Source organism: Lagenorhynchus albirostris, chromosome 8 (assembly GCF_949774975.1).
Source record: "Lagenorhynchus albirostris chromosome 8, mLagAlb1.1, whole genome shotgun sequence".
Lineage (NCBI taxonomy): Eukaryota > Metazoa > Chordata > Mammalia > Artiodactyla > Delphinidae > Lagenorhynchus > Lagenorhynchus albirostris.
Window position 1 is genome coordinate 22,555,296 of NC_083102.1, and position 14,245 is coordinate 22,569,540.

The following is a 14,245-nucleotide window of genomic DNA, read 5'->3' on the forward strand; positions in this document are numbered from 1 at the left end:
TAGAAGGAATTTTTATTTAGAAGAAACTTTACCATTCTGTCCTCTTCATTTTTCAAATGGGGAAAAAGGCCCAGTGAGGATAAGTGACTTGCCTGCCCAAAATCTGATAGTTAACTCCCTATGGCCATAATTATATTATTCATACTTATGTTTTCTAATTATGAAAGTTAATGCATTTTCATTAAAAATAATCTGAAAAATAATGAAAGCTATAGGAAAGAAAATGAAAATCACATATATGCTTATAAACCAAAAATAACCATTGATTTGGGGGATTTTTTGTTTCTAAAAATTTTCACTACAAAAATAATACATTTTCAATGTAGAAAAACTTTAAAAATATAAAGATAAAAATTAAGGAAGAAAGACAAAAATTTTAACACTCAATCACATAATTGGTGATACTGGAATTGTTTCTTTAGACTTAGTTCCTAAAGCCAGTTTGGGGTCAACAGACTAGTTCTATGATGGTGTTTTTATGTAGTAAACCCTGGTTGATTCTTTAACTTGTGATTATTTTTATATAAAAGATCTATTACTGAAAATTTTATTTTACAATTGTTTAATGAAAGACAAAGGACTAAAAAAAGGTGAACAAAGAAAATACTCCAGTTCTATTTAGGGACAGATTTAGTGAACGTAAACATAATCCGCAAACACAAGCCCAACTGCAAGCTGCATAACACAAATTTTCTTAAGATTACCCAATATGTTTATTCATGTAATTCTTGTATTAACCAATACTTTTACAGGGTAACCTATACAGTTGCCAACTGGCATTAATTACAGAAAAAAAATGAATTATGAGCAAATATATTTATAAAAACAAGCAAATCAAACTCATAAATTACTGAACCATCATTAACTCAATCAGCAAGACATTTGAAAATATTCATTTTTATCTGACCCTTTTAAAATTTCTACCTTCTACATATTTTATAATGTACATAAATGTATTAGTACAATAACAGGAATACCATTTATAAATAAATGTGATTCAGAATGTGTGCTCAAAATTTACTTGTAAGGGTGACAATAAAATTTGGAGATCACTGCCCAGAATCCAGGGCCTAGCTGACAAAACTGTCTCCTAATGCAATTTCAAAGATCCAAAGATTAGAAGAAGAAAGTAAAAATGACCAATTATCTAAAACTTCATATGAAATATTTTAGGAATCAAATAAGTTCTAGTATGAAACATTATTAAATAATCTGCTTAAATTTCCAGATTGTGGGACTTCCCTGGTGGTGCAGTGGTTAAGAATCTGCCTGCTAATGCAGGGGACACAGATTCAATCCCCGGTCCGGTAAGATCCCACATGCCTCGGAGCAACTAAGCCCGTGCGCCACAACTACTGAGCCTGCACTCTAGAGCCCGCGAGCCGCAACTACTGAAGCCCGCACTCCTAGAGCCCATGCTCCACAACAAGAGAAGCCACGGCAATGAGAAGCCCACACACCACAACGAAGAGCAGCCCCCGCTCGCCACAACTAGAGCAAGCCCATGCGAAGCAACGAAGACACAACACAGCCAAAAATAAATAAATAAATAAATAATTTTAAAAATCCAGGTTTTATCAATGGCTTAAGAAATGTGAACACTAGCAATCTGTTACCATTATATAATTTTAGACCTCAAAACATTTCATAATTGTCATATTTCACATAAACCCTATAAGACAGGCCAATGGTATTTTCATTTCATGGTCAGAAAAATTAAGCAAGGAGAGAATAAATGCGTTGTCCTAGATCACTGGATTGGTACATGTACCTTTTAGAAGTTTTCCAAAGTGCATATAAACAACTACCACCTTAAAAATGAATTTGACTTTGCTGTACACCTGAAACTAACACAGCATGATTCAACTATACTCCAATATAAAATAAAAATTAAATTTTTAAAAAATGAATTTGAGTGCACTCTAATGAACCATTTAGCTTTCTTTCAAAACTCACTTTCTGTTTAAAACAATAGTAATTTGATCCCCGCACAAAGCCTATTGTATAGAGTGCATGAATAGTCATATACAGTGTGAATTCTGGAATATAAAAAAGCAAGGAATTCAGATGACTTGACAAAATCCTGAAGCTGGTTAAGCTGTGGTTTGGCATCCCTCCCACCTTCCTTCTGGTGCTCCTACTCCTATCTCCGAAAGGTACCTTACATCTTCCCAAAGTTCCTCACCCCAGACACCTACTCAAAGTTTCTTTCCCTTGCTTGATCTAGCCCAGTCAGGATAACTGATTTCAGCCAACTGACACAACCAACATTTGACTTAATCATTAACATTACCAAAAAGGCCCTTGACTTTTCTGTATGTCAACAACCCCTTGAGAGGGTCCATAAAAGTTAAGGACCCTCTCCCCAGAAAAATCATATAGGCCCACACAGTATTTTTCAAACTATTTCAAGATTCAGGATCACACAGCCAAAATATATCCATGAACCCCAGAACTATAAAACCCAGGTTAAAAAACCCTGCACTTAACCTATAAATATCATAAAACTTCAAAATCCTTCAAAAGAGATTATAAACTTTAAAGATTATAAACTCAAATATACGATACTATATATACTCAAATACATAAACTCTAATTGTTAAAATTTAAGTCACCTCCCAAAGTTTTTAATGTTGTAATTCCCATGAGAGAAGGAGAGTAACAGGACCTATTTCTAAGCACGGGTCATCTATTAAATTGTGTTTTAAGGGCCTACCCCTATATTCAATAAGACTCCAGAAATCTATTGTGTTTATCATGATTCATGGCAAAACAATACATACATATACACACATAAACACATTCAGAAAATTTACTTTATTTCTTAATTGCCAAATCCAGTTTTTATCCCAGTGAGCTCCGTAGTATTTCACATTGCTAAATCCTGTTAAAATTCCATTAATCCCTATCCTCAGCTTCTTCAACTCTATACCATTTATCTTATCTCTTCAGCCATTGTTTTTCAACTTCCTTCACAGGCCTCTCTTCTTCCACTTGACCTTCAGATATAGATGCTACCCAAGGTTGCCTTAGTTGTTTCCTCACTCTTGATATTATATTCTTTTGCAGTTTCTATATGACATTATGCCAATGAATACAAACCTCCTAATAGATCCCCTCTTCCCCTTGAGCTCCAGTCCAAGTCTTCAGGTACCTAACCTATTTTGACATTTCTTGATTCCCACACCTAGCATCATACCCTATTACCTTCCTCCTCAAATTCTGTTCTCCCTATACATTCCCTACCTTATTAAAGGCATCATCATCCTCATCCATTAACCAACTATAATCTTTAACTCCCCCATGCTCTTCCCAATCAGGCCACAACCTCATCAGCTTCATTTTCCTCTACTCCCCAAGTACAGCAAAATCTGCTTGCTTTCTAAAATCAGACTATCATTCCCTTCATCTAGCCTCTTCTTTTTCATCAGTAAAACAGCTACTCATCCTTCAAAGTCCTACTTAAGCAACCACTACATGAAAAGTCTTCCTTAACCTCACTTACTCTCCCTGTATCACTCACCCCTTCCCCAGAATTCCCTCCCTCCTTCTATAATCCCACACCACTCTTTCTTTATTTTAGTTCTCAACAAACTGTATTATAGTTAGTTGCACCCTTATCTTTCTCCGCTATAGACAAAGCCCAGGTTTATTTGTTACTCTTGCACCTAGAACATGACTGGAATATAGTATGTCTTTAATCAGTGTCTGGTGAATAAATGGCAAAACTCCAGAGTGAGGACACACTTAAGGTTACTTCTCAGTGGAGGGTACGCCTCATCCTCTTTTGAACATAAAACTAATTAAGTCCCCTAGTCTCTAGCTCCCCATTTCTAGTCCACTGCTTAGTTTTAAGCAATGTTTCATGGGAACATTTCCTCACTTCCTCTTGTTCTTTGTAGGTTTAGCTGCCAGCCTAACCATATTAGCATTCAGTGGCAGCAACAAAACAGACTCTCCAAGTTCTAAAAAGTAGACTTTACAACTACCAACAGTAAAATATAAGCTCTTTTTTTAAAATGGTCTAAATATTTATGCATACATAGTTCATTCTTCATGATTCTGAGAAAGGCTTGTCATAGTTTATCCAACAGGCACCATTTAAGAGTTCTGAAGAAAATGTCCACCTAAACTGTCAGCCAAACTTTTCACATTCGTAACAACAGAAATCAGCATACATGAACTAATCTAAATACTGTGCTTATATACTAAACAATACACTACAAATGGCAGACACTGTATATCACCAAACTGATGACCCAAACGAAAGTAGCTCTTTTAGCTTCTTTTAAAAATACTACATCTCCAAAATTCCAGCGATCATCCCAATCTGTAAAACTAGATTCTTTTACCAGTATCATCTACCCTTTCCCCCTCTCCTCCCCACCAACTCTCCCCAACACACACACACACACACACACACACACACACACACACACACACACACACACACACACGCACGCACACACACCCCCTCCCTTACTAGACATGGCTTCCTCAGAAATTATCTGATGGCTCGGGAGCAGTTTGATAACGAAGGCTAACAAGTCTGGAATTCTGGAGAAGATTCCTATGGTCGGTTTATTATCTAAGTGACTGCTGCTGATGACAATACAGATTGACCTCAAGGATCACACATGTGGTAGGCCTGCCTTAACCACCCCCTAGTTTTGCTTTGGTTGTTTTTGTTTTGGGGGAGGGGATCCTTTTAAAAATATACTAGAATATCTCTATGAAGTTGTATTTCTGATTTTTCTTCAGTTCATATAAATGTTCACATTTTAGGACTAAAGACCACATGATGAAATCTTTTTGAAGCTTCAGTTACTAAACTGCACTGAGTGGGGTTGAAATCATTTTAGCCTAATTATGAAATGCACTGCAGAAAAAAAATATATATTCCAAGGTATATATAATCCACTTATTTTCCTTGAGCAATCAAAAATTCTGTTTATTTTCTAAGTTTTGTCCTCATTACATCAAAATAACTTCAGACAAAGCATTCTTGTTGATCCAGGATTAAAAGTTTCCAATAGCTCAATGTGGTTATAATCTTCTGGAAACACCTGAAATTGATTTGTTTCACCTCCTTTACTTTTTCTCTTCCAGCCTGTTCTCCTTAGTAAAATATTGATGGATAAAAGTACTAGCTGAAAAGCCAAGAAAGTGGATAATCCACTCCCTAGTTAATAAGGAAGGAACTATATGATACATGATGCTCAAAATTTAACATGTATCCAGAGCCTAAAAAAATACTGATTGGACTTGGTCTAAATAAAATGTTTCTAAAATAAACTTAACAAGTGGGTTTCTTTGTCATTGCTGTTTTACTAAGCATTCATGGAAAATTATATTTGGGTAAGCTCAGGCTGAAAACACTAGCTTTAGCTCTCAAGGAAAACATGAAAGAACAGAGAGAATTTCCTTCAGTATAAAACATTTTCTTAAATGTTTTTTACAAAACCAAAAATTGATATTTACCTGTAAGACTGATTTTCCAAATACTATTTATATATGTATTATTAAGCATCACACATAGATATACATAAATGTCTAAATTCAAATATCGAATTTCCTGGATTAATTACAGCCCCAGAGAGAGTAATGCCAAAACTTTTGAGGTTAGAGCAGACACTTCTGAGACTCAACAACCCACAGAGCTCCCCTTTACCCTCCAACTTTTCAGAGTGGCACTGAGTAGATGAACAAGCCCACTGCAGCGTGAAGGACTGGGCTTGCCTAAAGATATCTGACAGAAGCTGAACCTATGCAATAACTTCCTGTTCTCCAGAGACTGGAGGGTGTGCTTCTAAAGGCTGACAGTTTACAGAACTTCCAGAAACCAAAAAATCAGCATACCTTTTCAAATATTTGTGAAAAAATTTTAATTTCAATAATACTGTTCATTATTATTATTCCCCAACAAACATTTACTGAATGCCTTATTACATATACAGAAAGAGGTATAAAAAATTTAACCCCAGGGGCTTCCCTGGTGGCGCAGTGGTTGAGAGTCCGCCTGCCGATGCAGGGGACACGGGTTCGTGCCCCGGGCTGGGAAGATCCCACAAGCCGCGGAGCGGCTGGGCCCGTGAGCTATGGCCGCTGAGCCTGCGCGTCCGGAGCCCGTGCTCCACAACGGGAGAGGCCACAACAGTGAGAGGCCCACGTACCGGGAAAAAAAAAAAAATTAACCCCAGACTACAAGGAGCTTAAATTTCCCTTAAAAGTCACCATTTTCTATCATTTCACATAAAATACTTCTTCAAGTAAGTCTGCTTGAACCTATGATGTATAGGCAATGCAAACTCAGATATTTAAATCATGGGAAGTTGGTCTTTAGCTCCCAAAAAACTTAGAGATGGATACATAATTGTGACTTAATAAAACCAAAAAACCGTACAATTTTGGGTTCCATTGGAGTATACATGAATTGGGAGGGAAACCTGAAATCCTTTCTTTAATTCCCTCTATATCTGGACAAGGGCCCTCGTTATCTCCTACTCCTATAATTACTTCCCTAAATCTGCTGAATTTCCTTAAAACCTGGTAAGAAAACTCCTGTCTTGGGGATAAGAAACCTTTTTTTTTCCCCCCTAAATGAGAATATACCAAGACTCCCAAGCAAAAAGTAATTTTCCTCATGTATACTGAGTTTGAGATGGGGTGGGGGGAGGAGGAAGGCAGGCAGATGAAATCAAAGGACCTCAAATAAAGATGAACCAAAAGATAGTAAACAGTAATTCTTATTCTGATGGACCTTGTTGAAAGCCACATCTAACTCCTGTCAAAAAAAAAAGCCCCACAAAAAAGTCTGCACACAATTCTGGACCCAAGTTAAGAATAGTTATACTACATTACATTTACATTTGATAACTGTATGTTTGCCTCTGCACTCATAAAATAAGGAAATTACACTCGGATGCACAGGTGGAGCTAGTCATATTTTCACTACCTATGCAATAACACATCAAGAACCTTCAAACACAATTCTAGGGAGTCAGGCCACTACTGAATTAAGGGAAGGAAAAAACCCCAGCATCTCCAAAGTCGCCCCTCCCCTGAGTGAGGAACAACTCAATAACTTACTGTTCAAGACCAAAGGAAAAGGAATTTTTTTAAAGGTTGGGCGAAGGTGAAATGGGGAAAGGATCACTGTGAGCTGTGACAGCAGATGATGCCCTCGACAAAAGGTGTAAGATGTGCGCATACCCATTCTCCCGCAGAGCTGACAGTCTCACTCACACTACCTTTCACCTTAAGAGTTTCCAATACATTGTCTCTACACACTTAAGAAAATGTGAATTTTGCTCTGACCACAGAAAGAATTAAGCACAAGTGACATCAGCTGTAAAGTAAGCAATTAATATATGCTAATCTAATGTTTAAGAAGGGATGGATACCAGGCAACAGCTCCTCCAACTGGCTGGATATCATTTGAAGCCCTAAAAATATTAAGATTTTTAAACAACTTCAAGTTCTGATAGGCACAAATAGACTGTCGAAACTTTAGGACGTACAGCAACGACACAACAGGTGAGAGAGGTGATGGACATCATCGCCCAGTTAAGTGGATCACATGCAAAGGGCAAACCCTTGAGTTCCCCGAAAGGCTGGGGATGTGGGCTAATACCCATGCACAAGGCCATCCAGAGCCCCTGTCGTTCCAGTGGCAAAGGTTCAGTTCCTTCCCGAGGTCGTGCCACTCCCCCTGTGCCTCACACAGGGGACCACCACCCCAAGCACAGGAAGAACCGAGCCCCCTCCACGGGCAGCATCTCTGCTAGGGGAAAAAACACAATGTCGCTCCTTATTTCTGCGTACAAAAGGACTTTGCGCCCTCCTCCTCGAACTGCCGCCGCTGCCGCCTCCTAACTTGCAAGAAGGTGGGCAACGCGCCATATTCCAGCGTCCCTCAGTCTACCTGGGTAACAAGCCCACGCCACCCCGGCGGGAGGGAAGCTTCGGAGGTTGCCCGAAGAGCCAGCCTCCTCTCCCGCAGGAGACAGCAGCTCCCGCGCCCCGGCCCAGCCCGCCGCGCCGCGCCGCCCGCGGACCAGACCCGGGAAGGGCCAAGGAGGCGAGCTGGGAGCCGCGGCCCCCGTCCCGCGCAGCCCGCCCACCTCCCGCTCCCAGGCCGGCGCGCTCTCCCGGGCCTCCTGCTCCCGAAGCCGCGGGAAGGCCGGGCCCGGGCCCCGGGTTCCACGGCGGCGAGGAGGCCGCGGCCCCGAGAGCCTCAGGCGGCGGGGGAGGCCGGAACCCTGGGGCTCTCGGGAGGGCAGAGCCTCCCTCCCGAGCCCGCCAGGACGCCTGGGGCCTAGTGAGGCCTGTGCATCCTCGGGGTGGCGGTTTGACTGGGCCGGGCCGGGGCCCCCCGCCCGAGGCGGGCCGAATCCGGCAGGGGCCCAGGCCTGGAGCCGGGGGCGGCAGGGTGCCGGCTGCGGGGCGGGCCGGCCGGCCGGCAGGCGGGCGGCGTGTTGCGGCTGCGCCGGGGCTGAAATAGCTGGAGATTGCGCGGTAGGGCACTCACCTCAGAGCGGCTGCGCTACCGTGGGCCTGCGCCGTGGAGACTGCGACCGCGCCGGCTCCTCGCAGCCTCCTGCCACCAGCGGCAATGGCGAGCGCTGCCGCCTAAGCCGCCGCCGCCGCCGCCGCCGCCGAGGAGGGGGAGGGGAGGGAGAGGAGGCACGCACGCTACGCACGGGCTCGGCTTCCCCGCCCGGCCGCCGCCATGATGGGGAGGTCGGCACTGTCTCGGCGGGGCATCTCGGAGGGTGTTTGGGCTCGGACCCCGGCCGTCCCCCGAGGTCTCCCCGCGTTCACATTTCCCTGTAGAGGTTTGGATGGAGCCGGAATCACGAAAGCAACTGTATTAGGGAAATGTGCACGCCCCGGGGAAGTAACGCAGGCGACCCAAGATGGTTGCTAATCTGTAAATAGTCACATTTCTCGCCCCCCAGCCCCGGGAAATAGGACCTCCTGAGCGTGCCTCGATAATCGGAGAGGGGCTTCCCCTCCTTTTCCTCCGCGCTGACTTGCCAGTCGCTCCCTCACCCTTTCTTTGAAATCACCTTTGCTTCCCTATTTCAAACCCTAACCAAGTATTTAAAAGCTAAAGTTTTTGTACAAAGCAATATATAAATGTTTTCGCTCATTCATTCGTTTGGCAGACATTTCCAGAGGGCCCATTCGGTGCCAAGTATTTTTCTGGGCGCGCTGGAGATGTACCTGTTAGGAAAAGGAAGTCCTTACTCTCATGAGCCATGAGTGGAGGGAGTCAGAAGCAATAGGGACCCCCCCAAGCAAGTGCCTGAGAAGTAGGGAGGGGTGGAGACTAGAAAAACTACTGTTAGAGACACAGGAGAGGTAGTTTTTGTTGTTCTTTGTTTTTTAAATTGTGATTTGGAGAGTACCTGCATCAGAGTCATTCAGACTGATTATTTAAATCCTGGAGTCCAAATGGTCTCTCCAGGATCTTGGCTTCTTAGCCCAGGAACCCGCATTTCTAACACACCCCCCCCGTCCCACCCCACCCCCAAATACACACATTCTCCTGGGGATTGTCATACATACCCTAGTTTAAGAACCGTTGCTTTAGGGAATTACTAAACATCCCAAAGAGTGTCAAAAAACAATTTGACAAAACCAGGATACTTTAATTTTCAAGAAGATTCCATTTACCTCAGAATTCAACATAATTAAACACGGAATGTCTCTTTTGTCCAGCGTGTCTAAGAGATTGTCACCGCCTACCACCCAGGTGTTCAAGCCAGAAACCTAGGAGTGATCCATGACTCCTTTCTCCCTGAAGTGCCATTATCAGTTAGATCCTTTAAAGCAGTTGTTCCCTGTCATTTTTACCTTGGTCCAGGTGACTCTCATCTCTCATCAAGATACTGCAATAGACCCTTCATGGTCTCCCTGCCACAGGAATTGCCTTCCCCAATCCATTCTCCACCCTCCAGCTTGAATGGTCTTTCAAAAAAGTAAATCATGTCACTTTTCTGCTTAACAGGCTTAATAAGGTCCCATTACACATACGTTAAAGTCTACAATTCTTTGAGGTGCCTGCAGGGCCCTTCGTGATCTCAGCCCCTGCTGCATCTCTAACCTCATCTGTCACAGACTTCTCCCTCAGGCTGCAACCAAACTGGGAAGCTCTCAGGTCATACAAGACAGGAAGTTCTAGCACCTCGCAACTTTTGCAAGGGCTGCTCTCTCTGCACAAAACTTCTCTGTCTTCTCCTTCTATTCATCTGCTTAAACCTGCCCCTGAATAATTCCTACTACTCCTTAAGGTCTCCTCTAGGAAATGTTCCCTCATTTCTCCCTTCCATCATCACAACCAATATTTACCACCTATGTTTATTGAGCCCTCACCTTGTGTCAGGCCCTATTTTAAGTCCTTTACACACATTATCTCCTTTCTTATTTAATTCTCAAGTGGAGTCCATGAGGTAGGTACTACTATTATTATTATCTCATTTTGCTGATGGAGAAACAACGGTATGTAGAGATTGCTTGCTCAAACCCAGACAGTAAAAGGTGGAGCCAGGTCTGAAAGCCATCAGCCTGGCCTCAGAGTTGTGCTCTTAACCATTACCATATTTTCTCAGACTGCAGGTTGATACCCACTGATGAAGCACAAAATTAACTTAGTGAGCCATGACCAACATTTCATGAAAGAAATAGAAAATATCAGAGAACGTCAAACTTAGTAAGACTCTTGTTCTATGAAACTCATTTCAGATATATAAATGTATGTGCATAGGTGTGTGTGTTTGTGCTAGACCATGCTATAAAATGCACTTCTTCTTGGATTTCAGTTGCAAAAAAGTTTGAAAGCACTGCGTTATTCTTTCTACACAGTACTTCTCCAACCATGTATCCTCCACAATCCAGAAGCTGCAGGAGGGCAGGGATTTTGTTTTGTTCATGACCATATACCAGCATCTTGTGCAATGCCAGTCTCATAGTAGATCTTTAAAAAAATTTTTTTATTATCATTTTTTAATTATTATTTTTATCATTTTTAAATTTTTTTAGGCCATGCCGTGCGGCATGCAGGATCTTAGTTCCCCAACCAGAGATCGAACCCGTGCCCCCTGCATTGGGAACATGGAGTCCTAACCACTGGACTGCCAGGGAGGTCCCAGTAGATCTTCAATACTCGTGATAGAAGACCTCTGTGTCTACCCTCCTCAGAAATACAAATTACAAAAATAAATAAAGAAAGAGAAATACAAATGACATTGGCTTATGGCCCTCACCATATGAGGGGGTATAATTCTAGGACCTCCACAGATACCAAAATCCCAAGATACTCAAGTCCCTTATATAAGATGGCCCACGTAGTATTTGCATAGAACCCACCCACATCTTCCCATTCTCCTGTATACTTTAAATCATCTCTAGATTACTTATAATACCTAATACAATATAAATGCTATGTAAATAGTTGTAAATACAATGTAAGTAGTTGCCAGTGCATGGCAAATTCGAGTTTTGCTTTTTGGAATTTTTTGTATTTTTTCTCCACATATTTTCGATCTACCGTTGGTTGAGTCCGAAGATGAGGGACCTGTGGATACAGAGGACCACTGTACTTCCCTAGACAAGTGAGCCTGCGAACCCCAGTTGCTCTATTCAAAAGACTCAAAATGACCTGAGATTCTAGAATCAGTCTCAGAAAAAATGCAGACAAATCTACCGTAAGAGATTAAAGAAGAGCTAGATTCCAACAAAGTTGGAATGGTCATTTGATTGACTGGTTACCTATAAAAAATTATACTGTGTGCTAAATACCAAGTGAGTGGTGATACAGATAGTAAGCACTCAGGTAATCAGAATTGAAGTCATGTGAGAACTCCTAGGGGGAGATAGAAACAAAGAGAGATGAGTTGGGGCAACTGGGGACTCTTCAGGACCCACTGATAAACTGCATGGAGTTCCAAGAGCAGCAGCAGCTTCCCCATCTCTGCTTAGGAATGTGCACAGCCCCAACCCAATAAGGATGGATGGGAACCTGACACTGTGGGAGCAACTTCAAAGGAGTTTTACCTCTTTGGGAACGTCAAGGACTGGCCCAAGCAGGGTCTGCATTTTCACAGAGTGCTAGCCCAAGTGGCCAGAGCACATGCTTTCAGAGGCCACAGGCCATTACTGGGGAGGCATGTTGCATCATAACATGGGTGCTGCGGTCAAATTCTTGGTTTAAAGCCCGGCCGTACCACTTCCTACCTGTGAGACTTTGGCAAGTGGTTTAACATTTTAAACTTCCTTTTCTTCACCCATGACAAAGAAATAAGGAGATAATATTCACAAAGGATTTAACGACAGTGCCTGGCACCCAGGAAGCACATAGTAAGTGCTGGGTATGACTAGCTCTTCCCATTACCATTAATCATGTAAATTGCTTGGTACAAAATACAGGTATGATAGGTGGTGGCTGCTGTGATGCTGACGATGATGATGATGAATAAGTGTTCCTGAACACATGTTTCTATCCCTGGGGACTCCCCAAAAAAGTTGGGAAGAGCTTTCAAGGGATGCCAAGACAAGGGATTTGTGTAAGGGAGCAGTGTGTAACAAGGTTAGGAATGTCAAGATGAGTTCTTTTATACCTAAGGGTGATTTGTGGGAGAGGGGACAGAAAAGACTATTTATTGTTACTTGTTTTTTTTAAATTAATATTTGCTATATTAAGATAACAACTTTAAAAACCCATCTTTCCTTACACCTTTAAGCTTAATTCATTAATCTCATCTATTTATATATCTAGGGAGTTTTAACAATCATTTTCAAAGGGCCCTCCTCTCACTGAACCCAAGCTCTGCTGATGATCCCCCATAATATATATCTCCTGTTCCAAACTGTTTCCCGTGGGTCTGCCCTACACATGAGACTTCAGACTGTGACCAGGAGCTCATGTCACACAGCAGCCGTAATTTCAGTAGGTTAAAGCCTGTCCCCTATATCTTCCCTCAAAGCTCCTCCTCCTGTGGTCCCTGTCTGAATTCACAGTGTCTATGGGTTACACCATCTTAGAATCTTTTTTTTACATGACTTGTCAGTTCAATTCAACACATATGTATTGAGCACCTATTAGGTACCAAATGCCTTGGTGCTGGGGTTACAGTGGGAAACATGGACCTTGTCTTTCTTGCGAAGAGGCTGATTAATGCTCCTTCAACTCAATTGGAATACACTAAGGTCCCTTAAATAACTACTTCACTTACAACATTGTCAATAAATTTCCCTAAACATTTTAATCAGCATTTATATACATAGTATATTCACTTTGCCTTTTAAATATGGTAATTAAATGCCTGATCTAACAAACAAAATGTCCTCATATACTTAGTAACAATAACAATAACTTATTTATTGAGCATTCATTAAAAGTCAAACAGTATTGCAAGCTCTGGCATGAATTCATTCATTCCCGCGCAACAACCTTATGAAACAGGTACTGTTATCATACTTATTTTACAGGTGAGAAAACCAAGGCAAAAAGTTCAAGTTACTCGCTCTTAGTCAGATATCTAGCAAATAGCTATTAATCGAATACTCTTATAAATCTAATATATTAAACTTATAAAGGACGTCAGATTCTCTTTCGATATTATTTGCATACTAGTAAAAATCTCTAACACGAGTCCAAAATCAATTATTCAGTTATATATCTTACGTTGGAATCACAAGCTAATTTGTCAGATTCTCTAATTAATACATTATCTAAATCTTACAAACATTGAAAATGCCAAATTACACAGAATACTACTAAAGTTAACACAAAAATGAATACTATGGATTTGGTGTATTTCATCTTTCTCGTATTTAATTCTAAACTGTCTTAGGATTAAATGACATTTACCATCCCGAGCACATTGAGGGTACTGCGTCAAGCCTCCTGGGCTTATCTTTGCAGGAGAATGGGGAGTCCTGTCTCAGCAGCCTGAGGTTGCTTCTTGGCCAAGATGTGTCAGATTCTTCTGCCACCACTGTGAACACGCCAAGTCCCTTCTGTGTGATGCTATGTCAACAGGGTTCTCCAGACCCTCCTGTACAGTTTAGATTCCCATGATGCTTTACCTAGTTCTTTCTGGACCTATTGATTAGGTTATGAGGTCTGGAAAAAATCTGGTAACCACACAGGTTCCCTCCCCTCTTGATTAGATCCAACTGACCTCTTTATTGGATGATTATATTTGCATTCTTTTCCTATTTTTGCTCTGCATGCCAT

The 14,245-nt window shown here is 41.7% G+C and overlaps 1 protein-coding gene across 2 annotated transcripts in view; it reads right to left on the reverse strand.

The window, feature by feature from the left end:
* Positions 1-8,650, reverse strand: part of NRF1 (nuclear respiratory factor 1) — a 136,451-nt gene extending 127,801 nt beyond the window's left edge. Inside the window, exon 1 of one of the 2 annotated variants that reach the window (XM_060156690.1) lies at positions 8,531-8,650. The gene's annotated coding sequence lies outside the window, so the exon portion shown is untranslated. The remainder of the gene's footprint in view (positions 1-8,530) is intronic. The other variant, XM_060156691.1, reaches the window with a different exon arrangement.
* Between the last annotated feature and the right edge of the window lie 5,595 nt (positions 8,651-14,245).